Raw genomic sequence first — 14620 nt, 5'->3', positions numbered from 1 at the left:
CTTCTCCCACAACTGGGTTTATTTAGGGGCTAGATGGTCAGTGACTGAAGAGGATTAACAAATAGGACCTTGAGTTTGTTTGCTTCCACCTGCTGCCTGGCCAGACAGGACATAATCTGGTGTTTAGTCCAGTGTTCAAGGCTACAAACCTAGTATTTTAGGAACAGTTGCCCAAAGTCAACCTTGGAGGACTGTTTTATCTCAGAACCAGCAGGGAGTAGAATGTAGCTGAGACATTTGTGTCCACCCAGGGAGAAGAGATAATTTTTATTCATTCAATCAACACCTATTCTTGCTGTGGGGTTTATGTCCCCACAGGACTGTATCCTCGTGGAAGGGCAGGTATGGAAGCTGCCACCTGGCTGACTGGAGGAAGGTCCTGTGCCAGACATGTATTAAGGGGTCTAGTGGAAGAACCAGAGTGGAGGGCCCTGCAAGAGAAGGAACTGGCTTCTGGAAAGGCTGGTGGTGACCCACAAACACGCCTACTGGCAGTTTCTCCCGGATGAACTTATCAGCCCTTTCATTCTGCCAGAGCTGCCAGACAATCTGCCTTCTGTTAAATCCAGACAAAAGGGACCCCTCCCTTGCTCTGACTTGGCTGGTCCTGCTTGGGCATTTGGGTCAGGAACCTCCATCCTCAGCTAGCACTGCCCCTTGCCCCTCTTCATTGGGCCTGGGGGAGCATCAGCAGCAGGAGCCTCCCTTCCTCTGGAAGAATCTGAAGCTGGGCCCTGGCCCTTAGCCTTCAACTCCTTGGGAACATGCCAGAGTAAAAAGTGCTGGAATCCTAGGACCAGAGGAAAGTTTGTTCCATGTCAGCGTCTGCTGGATTTTATCTGAGCTGGATCCAAATCTTTAGCTTAAATCATATGGTAAACATGAGGACATTTGCCTAGGGCTCTGCACAGGGCTTGGCCCTTCTCAGACAGAAATTAAGCCTCTACTATGTGCTGGCATTTAGGTGATGGTTGCAATGTGGGGCCCAGCAGATTGGTTTCTGGCCTCAAGGGCTCATACGCCAGTCGGGGAGACAAACCTTAATCAGATAATTTTTCTGGAGCCTCTGGCTTAGGGTCTAAGTGGAGGAAGTCCTGGAGGCTGAAAAGTCCAGAGAGTTGAGGGCTGTCAGGCCTGAAGAGCCCTATTCTCAACTTCTGACCAATCTTCCCCCAGCCCATACCACATGGGTCCCTTGGTCATGCCACATGTGCCCCTTGGGCAGCTCCCCATGGGTGTTCTCCGGGCCTCACTTTTGGCTATGCCCTCCAACTGGCTGTGAGCACCAAACCTGATCCAGGGTGGCCCAGGCCCTCGTGGGATTCCAGAATAGCCCCAAAGTGTGAGTCACTGGGGACTTTGTGCTGAGCCCCAGGGTGGGTTATGCAGTTCCCCGAGGGGAAAGGCTTTGACTTTCAGGACTACAGAGAACAACATGCCTTTTCTTTACAGCTACCACTTAACCTAGGGGCTGTGAAGACAGCTGTCCACCTTCCTCTTTACTTTCCTATGGGCTTCATGGGAGCTGATTTGGCTCCAGTTTGTGTTAGGCCTGAAAAGATTGGTTGACTCTGGCTAGCCAGGCCTCTGCCTTCTAGGGCCTGAAGGAATAGGGGGATGGGGAGAACTCTAACTCCAGACAAAAATGAAGAAAGCCAGGGGCACCTGGGTGGTTCAGTTGGTTAAGTGTCTGCCTTTGGCTCAGGACACCATCTCAGGGTCCTTGGATGGAGCCCTGTATCAGGCTGCCTGATCATAGGGGAGCCTGCTTCTCCTTCTGCCCCTCTCCCCTGCTCATTTTCTCTCAAATAAATAAATAAAATCTTAAACAAAAATAAAGAAGCCAGCAATAATACCCAGAATTTAGAGCCATTCTAGCCTGGGAGAGGAAAACATATGAGATCTGACAGGACTTTAGGGCTAGGGAAGGAGAGGAGCATTAGGGCCTGCATGGGAACCACAGTGCCTCCAACTGAACCCCAAACCTAGAGAGGCAAGGACTGGAAAGGATTTGGCTATAAGGGCTTCCGACACACTCTGGTTGTTATTCCCTCCTCCAGGACTATCCCACCTTCGGCATCAACTAGTTGAAGCCCTTTCCTTGGTCAGAAGTCTGGAGGCTCCTTAGGCATGGGGGACTGGGACTCTGGAGGTCAGAACAAGGCCTGGTGCTTCATCTAGGAAGACCAGTACCAAAAAGGAAGAAGGGAAGTTACTCTGGCATCCATGGATGGTCAGTGAAGTCTAGAGTGGCCAGCAGCTTCTGTGCAAATGGTAGGGGGGAGGTACTTCATGAGGCCAATACCCATTGCTATCTTTTGTTTTGGAAAAACATATATAACTATACAGTCAGGCACCAAAATACCCAGCAGAACCTAGGGCTGCAAAGCAGTGCCTGGTGTATGTTGGGGGGAGGGTAAACTGAAGAGCGTATGAAAGAATATATTTTATTTAAAAACCCAAGTAAAAATAAATAAACAAATAAATAAATAAAATAAAAACCCAAGTAACTTTCTATATTCTTAGCCTTTTCAAAGCAGCAGATTTTTTAAAAAAAGATTTTATTTATTCATGAGAGACACAGCGAGAGAGGCAGAGACAGAAGCAGGCTCCACGCAGGGAGCCCAATGCAGGACTTGATCCCACAACTACAGGATCACACCCTGGGCTGAAGGCGGCGCTACACTGCTGAGCTACCTGGGATGCCCTTTTAATTTTAACATCTAAAGGATAGTTTGGGGCCTTTTCTCTGTTTTTTTCAGTTCCTTTTCTTTGTGGATGAGGTTTGGAGCCTATACATTTTTTTTTCCTTTGAAGATTTTATTTGAGAGAGGGAGAGAGCACAAGCAGGGGGAGCAGCAGACGGAGAGGGAGAAGCCGCCTCCAAGCTGAGCAAGGAGCCTGATGCCAGGTTCCATTCCAGAACCCTAGGATCATGACCTGAGCCAAAGGCAGACTCTCTACCAACTGAGCCACCCAGGTGCCCTGGAGCCTATGGATTTAAGTATAAAGAATCAAGGGGCATCTGACTGGCACAGTTGGTAGAGCATGAGCCTCTCGATCCTGGCATTGTGAATTTGAACCCCATACTAGATGTAGAGATTACTTAAAAAAAAAAATCTAACAACAACAACAAAAAGGAATCACAACAGATATACTTGTTTGGGAGATGACTTTCCTTTCAGGTCCCTGAAATTTATTTCTCCTCGACACTCCTTAAGGAGAGGGAGAAGACAGGGGAGACTCACACCTGTCTGGATTCAAGGAGGACCGCCTGGCAGGCAGCAGCCGGTTCTGTGTTCCTAATGTGCTCTCTGACAAAAGGTCAGGCTTGGAATTCCAATCTGGACACAGGCCCAGGAGGCAATGGACATATTCTGAGCAGGGTTTGGGAGAGAAAGGGAGCAGAGCCCACGATGGGTCCCATCCCCAGACCCATCCAGTAATTATTCACGTCGCCAGGGGATTTGGGGTAGGTGGCATAGGTAAGCCCTACGGGGAGCGAGAGCACCTTTAGGACCCTCCCGTTGAAGGGAGGACCTCAGCAGTAACCTCTGCTCCTTACTCCCCCACCCCCTGAAAGAATGCGGGCTACAAGTAGTGTGAGTGAACAGCACCAGCGGGTCAGAGCTATTTCTGGCGCCAGAGGAGGCATCGGATTCCGGAGTCCGGGGGCAGGGGGAGGGGACAGGGTCAGGCCTGAGGCTCTTCCCGGACGCCCTCGCCGGCTAGGGGCTAGGCCTTTGGACGGAGGCCAGCTTCCCGCCCTTCCGGCCCTCGCCTCAGTTTCCCCATCCGCATAAGGGCCCGGCAAAAAGGTAATCATCCTTAAATTTAGAAGACGCTTCCTAATTGTTTTCATGGCTTAGAAATACCTCTTAATTTGCGTTCGAAAGAAATCAGAAGGGCCAAACGAAGGGTGGGTCAGCTGTGGCAGGGCCAGTTCTCGAGCCTGGCCACCCTGGGTCGGTTGTACGAGCCTCAGAACCCGACCGGCGGAGGTTGGGCGGGGCGCGCCCCTCCCCCACTACCAGACTAGAGGCCAGGGAGGTTACCCGGGCGGGCCGGGGCGTGTCCCGGGGACGGACCCAGCCGGCCGCGGGGCGGGGCCTCCGGGATGGGGCGTGTCCCTCCGGGCGGGGGCGTGGCGGGCCAATGAGCGGAGCGGCTCGGAAGGAGGCGGGGCCTGTGCGCGGGTGCGGCGCGCTGCGGGGCGGTGGACGCAGGCAGAAGCGGGCGTCGCACGGACTGCTGGTCGGTGCCGCGCGGAGCTGGCGGCGGGATTGGCTGCGGCACTCGCGTGTCAGGCGGTTGCTAGGCTCCGGCCGCGCGCCCCGCCCTCGCGCTCGGCGCCCTCTCAGCGCCCGGTACGTGCTCGCGCGGAGGCTGCGGTGCGGTGCTCGCGCTCCTTGGGCTCGGCGGCGGCGGCAGCGGCAGCGGCGGCACGGCAGCTTGGCGCCGAGTCCCTCGGGAGCGGCGGCGGCGGCGGCGCGGCGTCTTGCGGCCGGGAGTAGCAAGCACCTGCCGCGGCCCGCCCGCCGGCGCTCGGTGAGTGCGCCGCCCGTCCCCTGCCGCCGAGCCTAGCAGCCCAGGCCCTCGTCCCCGTGGCCGGCCGTGCCTCCCGAGGAACACCTGCTGCTGCTCGTGGTTTGGCCCAGGGTGGGGACACGGCCTCGGACGTCCTTGCGGGTGAGGCAGCGGCGCGGCTCGGGAAGAGCCGCCCCCCTCCTCTCGGCCCCTCAAGGCGAAGGCTCAGGGCGTTTTACGGCCGGGTCCGGGCTCCGCGCCGCGACGATGGGCCAGGCCTCAGCCCGACCCGCGCTCCGGGGAACGCGGGGCCTGCGCGTTGGCCGCAGGCGTGTGCGGCCTTCGGGCCGCCCCCTGGGCTTGCAGAGAGGGTAGTCGCGCGACCCAGGGGGCGGAAGCCGGAGGATGGGGCATTGACCCCCCCGCAGGAGGTGGGGAAGGGCGCTGCAGCAGCTGGGACCTGAGCTGCTCGGAGCCTTGGGGGTCACCCCCCTACCACACACACACTCTTGAGCTTCTTTGGAAGCCTCCTGCCTTTTCACCTTTTTACTTGGTGTTTGGAAAACCAGATTCGCCAGCGGGTGTATTTGTAAAGTGTTTCCGGAGAAAATGATGTATCGGTTTAGAATCCTGCTATAAATTCCAAGTTAATTTCATACAAACTCAGGTGCTAATTAAAAATGCATATTTTAATCTCTGTGACCTGTGAAGCTCTTAGATTTGTAAACTGACTTACTTCGGGATTAGTTTTAATGATGATCATGAAGTTTTGCCTTGGTGGGAGCTAGAGCCTGGGACAGCACGTTTATAGCCTAAAGTTCTAACTTAAGAGCTGGGCCTGCTATTTCCCTAAATAAGCGAGGAGAAGCGATTCCTGGCATGGAACCCAGACTCACTGCAGGGAGGGTGGTGTTTATAGGACATAAGTCCAGATAAAGAGTTGGATGTGCTACTAGGTGTTTTGGAGTCTGGTGTAGGTGGGATATTGTAACTTTACCAGGTTATTCTTTGCTTAGTGTTCAGAGACATAATTTTGAAATATTCCTATATTTAAAAAGATTCAGCCTTAGAGGCATAAAAATCTCTAGATGGAGTATGGAGTAATCGAATTGAACTTTGCTGTGGAGCCAAGGCATAAGAGCTCATGGCCTGCGTGTTTAAAGGAGGCTGAGGAGCCATTTCTTTTCTTTTCTTTCTTTCTTTCTTTTTTTTTTTTTTCCCCTGAGGAGCCATTTCTTGGAGAACTAAGATTTGAGGAGAGAGTAGGATGCATAGTGTGAGCTTGTTCAAAGCCTGTAGGATACTGTATGAAAGGAAGAATAAGCAGTACTATATAGGCAACAAACACCTGGTTGGAACATGGAAGCTCTTGTTGCTGTAAGCCTTGGTTGAAAGAGGAAGAGCAACTCTTTACTGTTTTCGAAAAGTTGATTTGACAGGGACACCTGGGTGGCTCAGGGTGTGATTCCTGGAATCCAGTCCCACATCAGGCTCCCTGTGAGGAGCCTGCTGATCCCTCTGCCTGTGTCTCTGCCTTTGTCTGTCTCTCATGAATGAATAAATAAATCTTAAAAAAAAAAAAGTTGATTTGACAGAAACATTCATTTGCTTAGTGAATATTTGGCTTCACTGCTTGCCTAATTTTGAGGTAGGTTCAGGGGACCCATGTAAAAGAGGCTGGTTCTGCCCTTAAGGAACTCAGTTTCAGGGAATTGGGGATTAGGGAACCTGTGATTGATAGTATCTGCCCACTAAGTGTGCTCACATGGTGCTCTGGGAGCCTGAGGAGAGGGAATTCCTAAGCTGAGGCTTGCAGGGCCAGCAGGAATTAGCTAGGGGACAGCAAGGTCCTGACACTTGGAACCACATGTACATGAGCTCCTAAAATAGCACCTGTGAGTCCTCCAGCTTGGCGAGTGGGATCCCTAGGCCTTTCTCTTTGTGAGTGGGAGTTCAGATTTTATACTCAGGTTGCCGAAGCCTGAGACGGGTTTTAAATTAGTGGAGTGGCATGGTCCAAACCTGTGTTTAGAAAGATCTTGCTGGTGGCAGCAAAGGTAGTGTTAGGGAGGAGTGGGTTTAGGCTGTGAGGTCAGCCAATAAGAGGAGAGATGAGGAGCCAGCTGAGAGGCTGGATAGGTTGAGCAGAGGGAGTGCCAAGCTGGGGCTAGGGGGGCAGGGAGAAGAAGCCTATATTCAGAAATGTGTGGGTCAAAAGAGTAAGCATGACCAAGGATTTCACTATTATCTTCTGCAAGTTTGCTTTTATCAAACATTGAGAATGATGAGGTATGGGGGCAGGGCCTGGGACCACTTAGATTGAGATTATTTAGGGAAGAAGAGGCATGGCATTTAATTGTTAAAAATCTCTCTCACTTGAACTTGTGGCGTTGCGTTTTCTGTTGGGCAGGGCTGTTGTATTGATCTCAGAGTAGCGGTGTTTCTTTTCTTCTTTCCTTCCTTCCTTCCTTCCTTCCTTCCTTCCTTCCTTCCTTCCTTCCTTTTCTTTCTTTCCTTTCTTTCCTCTTTCTTCATTCTGGATGCAGATGAGTGTACATTCAATCCTTTACCTCACAGTTGTTCCAGTCATTCCTGCTTTCTAGGTCAGTGATGTGATCGAACTACATCAGTCACGGTCAGGGGCCTTCTGTATTTCTTCTGTGTGCACCATTGCTAATAGTTATGAGAATCCTTTATATTGACTGAGGAAGCAGAGTCCTAGATGAGGAAATGTTCCCAAGGTCACACAACTGTCAAAGTGTGGCAGAGTTAAGATTTGAATCCAGGTTGAATATTTGGCTATGCCCACCTGCATTTGTGTTGCATCAGGCTGATGATGGGTAGCCTTGGTTAGGTGCTTCTCTGGTGAACACTAGGACCAGATGCCTGGTGATGGGCACAGCATCAGGGCAGTATGGGAGAAGTGATCAAGGACTCCACACAGAATTCTAGGAACATCCTGTGAGGGACCATTCTCAGAAACTATAGGTTGTCTGAGCCTTCTTTGGGGCCTGTGCTAGTGCTCTGGGCATGATGCTGAAGTAAGCCAAGGAGCTTGGGTCCTAGGCCGGGGAGGGCAGGCTTTAGGGTGGGACTTCATTTGATCTGGACCCTTAAGAAAGGTTAGTGGTTTGATTGGTGAAGGAGTTGATGGCAGGAAGGTCACAACTCTGTGGAAGGAAAAGAGGTGAGCAGAGGCAAGGGATGGGAGAAAGACTGGACACCTTTTCTGTATGTTCTGAAAGATTGTATTGGAACCAGAATGCCTCATGGAGGAATTTGGGTTATGTAGGAACAGGGATCCTTGAAGGCCTTGGAGCACAGCTGTGGTGATTTTAAGAAGTGACAGTGGGATGTCTGGCTGGCTCAATCAGTAGAACATGGGATTCTTGCTCTTGAGGGTGTATGTTTGATCCCCATGCTGGACATAGAGTTTATTTTAAAACATTTATTTATTATTATTAGTATTTTTTTTCTAATTTTTAAAAAAGATTTTATTTATTCATGGGGGGGGGGGCAGAGACACAGGCAGAGAGAGAAGCAGGCTTCATGCAAGGATTCCAGTGTGGGGGGATCCCTGGGTGGCACAGCGGTTTGGCGCCTGCCTTTGGCCCAGGGCACGATCCTGGCGACCTGGGATCGAATCCCACGTCGGGCTCCCGATGCATGGAGCCTGCTTCTCTCTCTCTCTTTCTCTGTGACTATCATAAATAAATAAATAAAAATAAAAAGATTTAAAAAAAAAAAAAAGGATTCCAGTGTGGGACTTGATCCCGGAACTCCGGGATCAGGCCCTGAGCCGAAGACAGACGCTGAGCCACCCAGGCGTCCCAGTAGTATTATTTTTTAAGATTTTATTTATTTATCCATGAGAGACACAGAGAGAGGCAGAGACATAGGCAGAGGGGAAAGTAGGCTTTCTGCAGGGAGTCTGATATGGGACTTGATCTCAGGACCCAGGGATCACGGTCTGAGCTAAAGGCAGACAGACCCTCAACCACTGAGCCACCCAGGTGCCCCTATTTAAAAACATTTAAAAAATGTATATATATATATATATATATATATATATATATATATATATATATATATATAAAGATAAGCCTCCATTGTGAATGTGGAGACTGGACTAGAGGCAAGTTGGTTACTGTTGTGGTCTGGTAAAGGGATGGGGGACCTAAACAAGAACAGTGGTCAGCAGGGGAGTGAGTAGAGAGAAGTTTCAAGATGAGGCAGTTTAGCGGACATTAGGGACCTGAATGGTGCGGGGGTACCATCAAGGATCTACTATTTTTTTTTTTTTTAATAATTTTATTTTATTTTTAGATTTCTATTTATCTATGATAGTTACACACAGAGAGAGAGAGGCAGAGACACAGACAGAGGGAGAAGCAGGCTCCATGCACCGGGAGCCCGACGTGGGATTCGATCCCGGGTCTCCAGGATCGCGCCCTGGGCCAAAGGCGGGCGCCGAACCGCTGCGCCACCCAGGGATCCCAAGGATCTACTATTGAATAGAAGGGGCAGGATATGACAATGGAATGTGAGGCAGCATCAACCAAGCACTGGTGAGGACTTGAGAGATTCGGTATAGAGAGGGGTGTCTAGACTGCAAAATGGGATGGGGGGGGAGTGTCTGAGGCTGAGTCTGTGGCAGGCAGTCAAGATGAGGGGCTGTCCTCAGGAGAGCTGAAAATGGAGGAGCGAAAGACCAGGCCATGCCTCAGGACCAGGGAGTGGAGCCAAAGGAAGTGTCCTTTGGGGATCCCTGGGTGGCGCAGCGGTTTGGCGCCTGCCTTTGACCCGGGGCACGATCCTGGAGACCCGGGATTGAATCCCACATCGGGCTCCTGGTGCATGGAGCCTGCTTCTCCCTCTGCCTGTGTCTCTCCCTCTCTCTCTCTCTCTCTGTGTGTGTGTGACTATCATAAATTAAAAAAAAAAAAAAAAAAGATTAAAAAAAATAAAAAAAAAAAAAAAGGAAGTGTCCTTTGGGGAGAAGTTAGGCAAAAGACTGACCTGGAGGCTGAGCTGGGCCAGTGGGATATACCTGGAAGTTCTGAGTGGGATAGTGCTTGTGCCCCAGTTTTGAGTCTGTTGAAGGAAGAAGGTAGAGGTAGAAAGAAGGGGTTGTGCTGTTGGTTTTTATGCCCCCATCTTTTTCTCCTTTTCTTGTGTTGACATTCTAGGCCTAGAGTGAGGTGATAGTGGTTTTGAATATACACGTGATTAATCTGGTCATTTCCCAGTGGGTCTTTCTGTGTCCATGCCTTTGGGTATTATTTTAAAGCAGTCTTCCTATGAGACACATAACCTGGTTTACCTTTTGACCGTCGTATTTCACGCTGATCATTAGTAATGCTGCTCAGATAGCAATTTCTATAAATAGGATGTTAGAGTAGTTTACAAAATTATACCAGCCAGAGGGCTTAATTTAGCTTTTTTTTAAAGATTTTATTTATTTATTCATGACAGAGAGAGAGAGAGAGAGAGAGAGAGAGAGAGAGGCAGGCACAGGCACAGGCAGAGGGAGAAGCAGGCTCCATGCAGGTAGCCTGAAATGGGACTCCATCCCTGGTCTCCATGATCATACCCCAGGCTGAAGGTGGCGCCAAACCGCTGGGCCATCGGGGCTGCCCTTAATTTAGCTTTAATGAATAGTGTTTCCTATTTTCCTATTTTTTGGGTTTGATAGCTAAGCGTTTTCTTAGCTTAGCTCTGGGTCCAGGATAGGAAGATGGTGGGACACCATGGTACAGTATCATAAACTGAAGGTATCTAAGTTCGTGAAGCTGTTCTGAGTTCTCTGTTGGAGGGGAATAAATCCAAATGAAACTTTAGCAGTATGCTGACTTAATTTATACTTAAAAATTTTTTTTAAACAAAAATTTTTAAAAACTTTATTTAAGCAATCTCTACACCCATCGTGGAGCTTGAAATTACAACCCCGAGATCAAGAGCCATGTGCTCTATTGACTGAGCCAGCCAGGCACCCCAATTTACACTTATATTTTATTTTATTTTTTAAGATATTATTTATTTATTCATGAGAGACATACACAGAGAGGGAAACAGAGACACAGGTAGAGGGAGAAGCAGGCTCCACGCAGGGAGCCCCATGTGGGACTTGATCCTGGGACTCCAGGATCACACCCTGGGCCAAAGGCAGGCGCTAAACTGCTGAGCCACCCAGGGATCCCCTTGTATTTTATTTTAAAAATTGTTTTTAAACATACATTTTTAAAAGTAGGCTTCTAGTGGGAACAATCAGCTAAATATAAAAAGTCACGTTTATGACTGAATGTCTTTGTCCTGCACATCATGGGGTGCATTTAATAGCGTTAAGGTTAAAATATTTTCTAAGTTTTAGATACTGGAAAATTTTTAAATTACCATTTTTTAAAAAAGATTTAAAAATTGTATTTATTCATGAGATACGAGAGAGAGGCTCAAACACAGAGGGAGAAGCAGGCTCCCTGCAGGGAGCCCAACACATCCCTGGACTAGGGATCACGCTGGGAGTAGAAGGCAGACGAGGCACCCAGGCGTCCCTAATTATCATTTTTTTAAATTAAGTAACCTTTGTGCCCAGCATGGGGCTCGAACTTATGACTCAGATAAAAACTTCTGAGCCAGTATGGCACCCCATTGGAATTATTTTTTTCTCTTTGAAATTGTTTATAATTTTTGATCCTGGATTAATTCTACAGAAAACATTTAGTTTTCTTTGTTACCTTTGACAAAGAAGGGTGACTAATTGGTGGGGTGGACAGGAGACTGAGTGGCATTCCCTACTTCCTTTGGTGTAATTCTGTTTTGGTTGTGGGCATTCACCAATGTTGGATCCTTCTTTTCCTGCAAGGCCTCTGCTCTGCAGGAAGATAAAAAGATTTGGGATACCTGGGTAGCTCAGTGGTTGAACGTCTGCCTTTGGCTTAGGTCGTGATCCCGAGGTCCTGGGATTGAGTTCTGTAGAAGGCTCCTCATAGGGAGCCTGCTTCTCTCTCTGCCTGTGTCTCTGCCTCTCTCTGTCTCTCATGAATAAATAAATCTTTTTTTTTTTTTTTTTTTTTTTAAGAGGATTTAAAGCAGCCTAGTGTTAGAAGGCGAGGTAAGGGACTTGAAAATTTCAGGGAGATTTCTGCAAAAGAAAGATGATGGGTACTTCCATACTTGGCAAAATGATTATGGAATTTTAAAACAGTGTAGTTCCTGGGGACGTCTGGGTGGCTCAGTGGTTGAGCATCTGCCTTTGGCTCAGGTCATGATCCCGGGGTCCTGGGATCGATTCCTGCATCGGACTCCCTGTGGGGAGCCTGCTTCTCTCTCTGCCTGTGTCTCTGCCTTTCTCTCTGGGTGTCTCTCATGATGGATGAATAAAGTCTTTAAAACCTCCCCACCCCCCCAAAAACACTAGTTTGGAAAAAGCTGTATCAAGTAATTACATATATTTAAGATAATAAATTTAGGGGGCGTACAGGTGGCTCAATTGGTTAAACTCTTGGTTTTGGCTCAGGTCATGATCTCAGTGTTACGAGATTGAGCCCCACATGGGGCTCTGCGCACTGCACCAAGTCTACTTCTCTCCCCTCCCCTCCCAGCAATTTCCTGACACGCGTGCGCGCACACACACACACACACACACCCTCCCCCCGCCCCCCCCTCTCAAATAAATAAATAAATACATAAAATCTTTAAGAAATTTGGAAAATAGGAAGTAGAAAAGAAAGGAAAAATCCTTTGTCTCTCTATTTTAGTCTTCAAGTTTTATTTATTTAAGTAATCTTTACGCCCCTTGTGGGGCTTGAACTCACAACCCCAAGATCAAGAGTCTCATGTTCGGGATCCCTGGGTGGTGCAGCGGTTTGGCGGCGCCTGCCTGCCTTTGGCCCAGGGCGCGATCCTGGAGACCCGGGATCGAATCCCACATCGGGCTCCCAGTGCATGGAGCCTGCTTCTCCCTCTGCCTGTGTCTCTGCCTCTCTCTCTCTCACTGTGTGCCTATCCTAAATAAATAAAAATTAAAAAAAAGTCTCATGTTCAGGCAGCCCGGGTGGCTCAGCGGTCTGTGTGTGTCTCCCATGAATAAATAAAAGAAATCTTAAAAAAAAAGTTTCATGTTCTTCCCACTGAGCCAGCCAGGCACCCTTAATCTTTCTTTTTTAGTAGGAAATGTCAACACATGCTACAAACTCAGAAAGTTCAATAGGATTATACAGGGGAAAGCTTTCTTTCACCCATCCCTTCAATCACCAGCTCTCCTTAGGAGCAGCTATTATCCCCTGAGACCTGGCTGTCCTCCATAGACCTTGGGCAGCACTTTTACTGAATTTAGGTAATAGCACAGATTTCATTTGTATACTGCTTTTCTCCTAGCATTATAGCATGGGCTGTGTTCTAGCAATATTAATATTTCTAATGGTTAACCTGTTCCTAGTTCTTAGATGGTTATTCCTTACTTTGATGTAATAGGTAATGTTGCTATTAACGTCTTTGGGCATTAAGGTTTTTTTATAATCTCTCATCACCATATTAAATATAAGCTTTTTAAAAAAGTGAGATGTGGGCAACCTGGGTGGCTCAGCGGTTTAGCGCCGCCTTCAGTCCAGGGTGTGATCCTGGAGACCCGGGATCGAGTCCCACCTCGGGCTCCCTGCATGGAGCCTGCTTCTCCCTCTGCCTGTGTCTCTGCCTCTCTCTCTCTCTCTGTTTCTCATTAATAAATAAAATCTTTAAAAAAATAAAAAAGTGAGATGTGACTTAGAGTTTTGCAGAAGCACACCTATAATATCAAGTGAGGCAGGTTTATATTGCTCTTTATTTTTAGGTATGGTGTATGTTTTCCCTATTCCCTTTTCTGTGACTTGCATGGATGTGCAATTTTTATAGTTATGCAGAGGCCCATACTCAATGTTCTTTGCCATTGGGGGTATGTGTAGCTACAGATTTATTCTTTTGAGACTGTCACAGCCCTTGGATACTTTTAAATATAGGGGAGAGTGCCAGTTGAGGGGAGCTAAAGGACAAGTGAGACACTTGGAAGGATGTGTGGTATTCAGGGAAACAGTGGCCAGTGTCTAGCTTGGTCTCTTGTTTGGCATTTGCTCTTCATTTCTGTGGGTGTTGAATTTTTGTATATGAAGTATGGGAATCTATAAACAAGCACTTCTTACAGAGTTCTTTCTTTTTTATTTTATTTATTTATTTATTTTTAATTTTTATTTATTTATGATAGTCACAGAGAGAGAGAGAGAGAGAGGCAGGCTCCATTCCCCGGGAGCCTGACGTGGGATTCGATCCCGGGTCTCCAGGATCGCGCCCTGGGCCAAAGGCTGGCGCTAAACCGCTGCGCCACCCAGGGATCCCTATTTTATTTATTTTTAATTATTTTTTATAAGTAAGCTCTATACCCAACATGGGACTTGAACTCACAACCTGAAATTAAGAGTCACATACTCTACTGACTGAGCCAGCCCACTGCCCCCAGACTTCTTTCTAATAGTTGGTATCTATGTACTGAAACAGATTAGTGGACTTGGAAAATGTTTGTTTTTGCAAATGATATGGTCGTTTCTGTTTTACCTCTCTTTGTGCTGGGAACATTTCCCCTCAAGCATTCTGGGAGTTGAAATGGGATTATTTAAGATTCCTAAGGCTGTCTGTCTATAGCAGAAGTGAACCAGTTTTGCCTTGGTTGTCATAAATGCCTGTCTTAATTAGCTCAGTTCTCTAGGACTGGGTTGATCTAGCCATTTTTTGCCAAGAAAAATTATACAGTCAATAATGAAATTCTAAATTGCATTTCCTTTTAATTTGGCTATTAATTAGAACCTGGGACATCATCCATTTTCCGGACCCTTGTTTTACTATGGAATGTCTCCATAAAACACGAATCTCTTGTTACTGTAAAAATCCTATGTATTCTCCTGTTTGGGCTGGTAGGTTGTCTTTGCCTTGGATTTGCCTCAGGGAGTCTTGCTTACTGGATTTTTTTTTTTTTTTTAATAACAGAGACTAGCCTGATGAGTAGCCAGCCCTTGAGCAGGGGTGGATTCTGAGTCTTGTGGAAAATGAGGAAGTGTAGAGAACTTTG

The 14620-nt window shown here is 47.9% G+C and overlaps 1 protein-coding gene across 1 annotated transcript in view; it reads left to right on the top strand.

The window, feature by feature from the left end:
• The first annotated feature begins 4373 nt into the window (after positions 1-4373).
• DAG1 (dystroglycan 1) overlaps positions 4374-14620 on the top strand; it is a 71171-nt gene continuing 60924 nt past the window's right edge. The window contains 1 exon segment of the mRNA XM_055343198.1: positions 4374-4548. The gene's annotated coding sequence lies outside the window, so the exon portion shown is untranslated.

The sequence above is a fragment of the Nyctereutes procyonoides genome, unplaced genomic scaffold (assembly GCF_905146905.1).
Source record: "Nyctereutes procyonoides isolate TBG_1078 unplaced genomic scaffold, NYPRO_anot_genome, whole genome shotgun sequence".
Lineage (NCBI taxonomy): Eukaryota > Metazoa > Chordata > Mammalia > Carnivora > Canidae > Nyctereutes > Nyctereutes procyonoides.
This window is presented reverse-complemented; position numbering and strand designations above follow the sequence as displayed.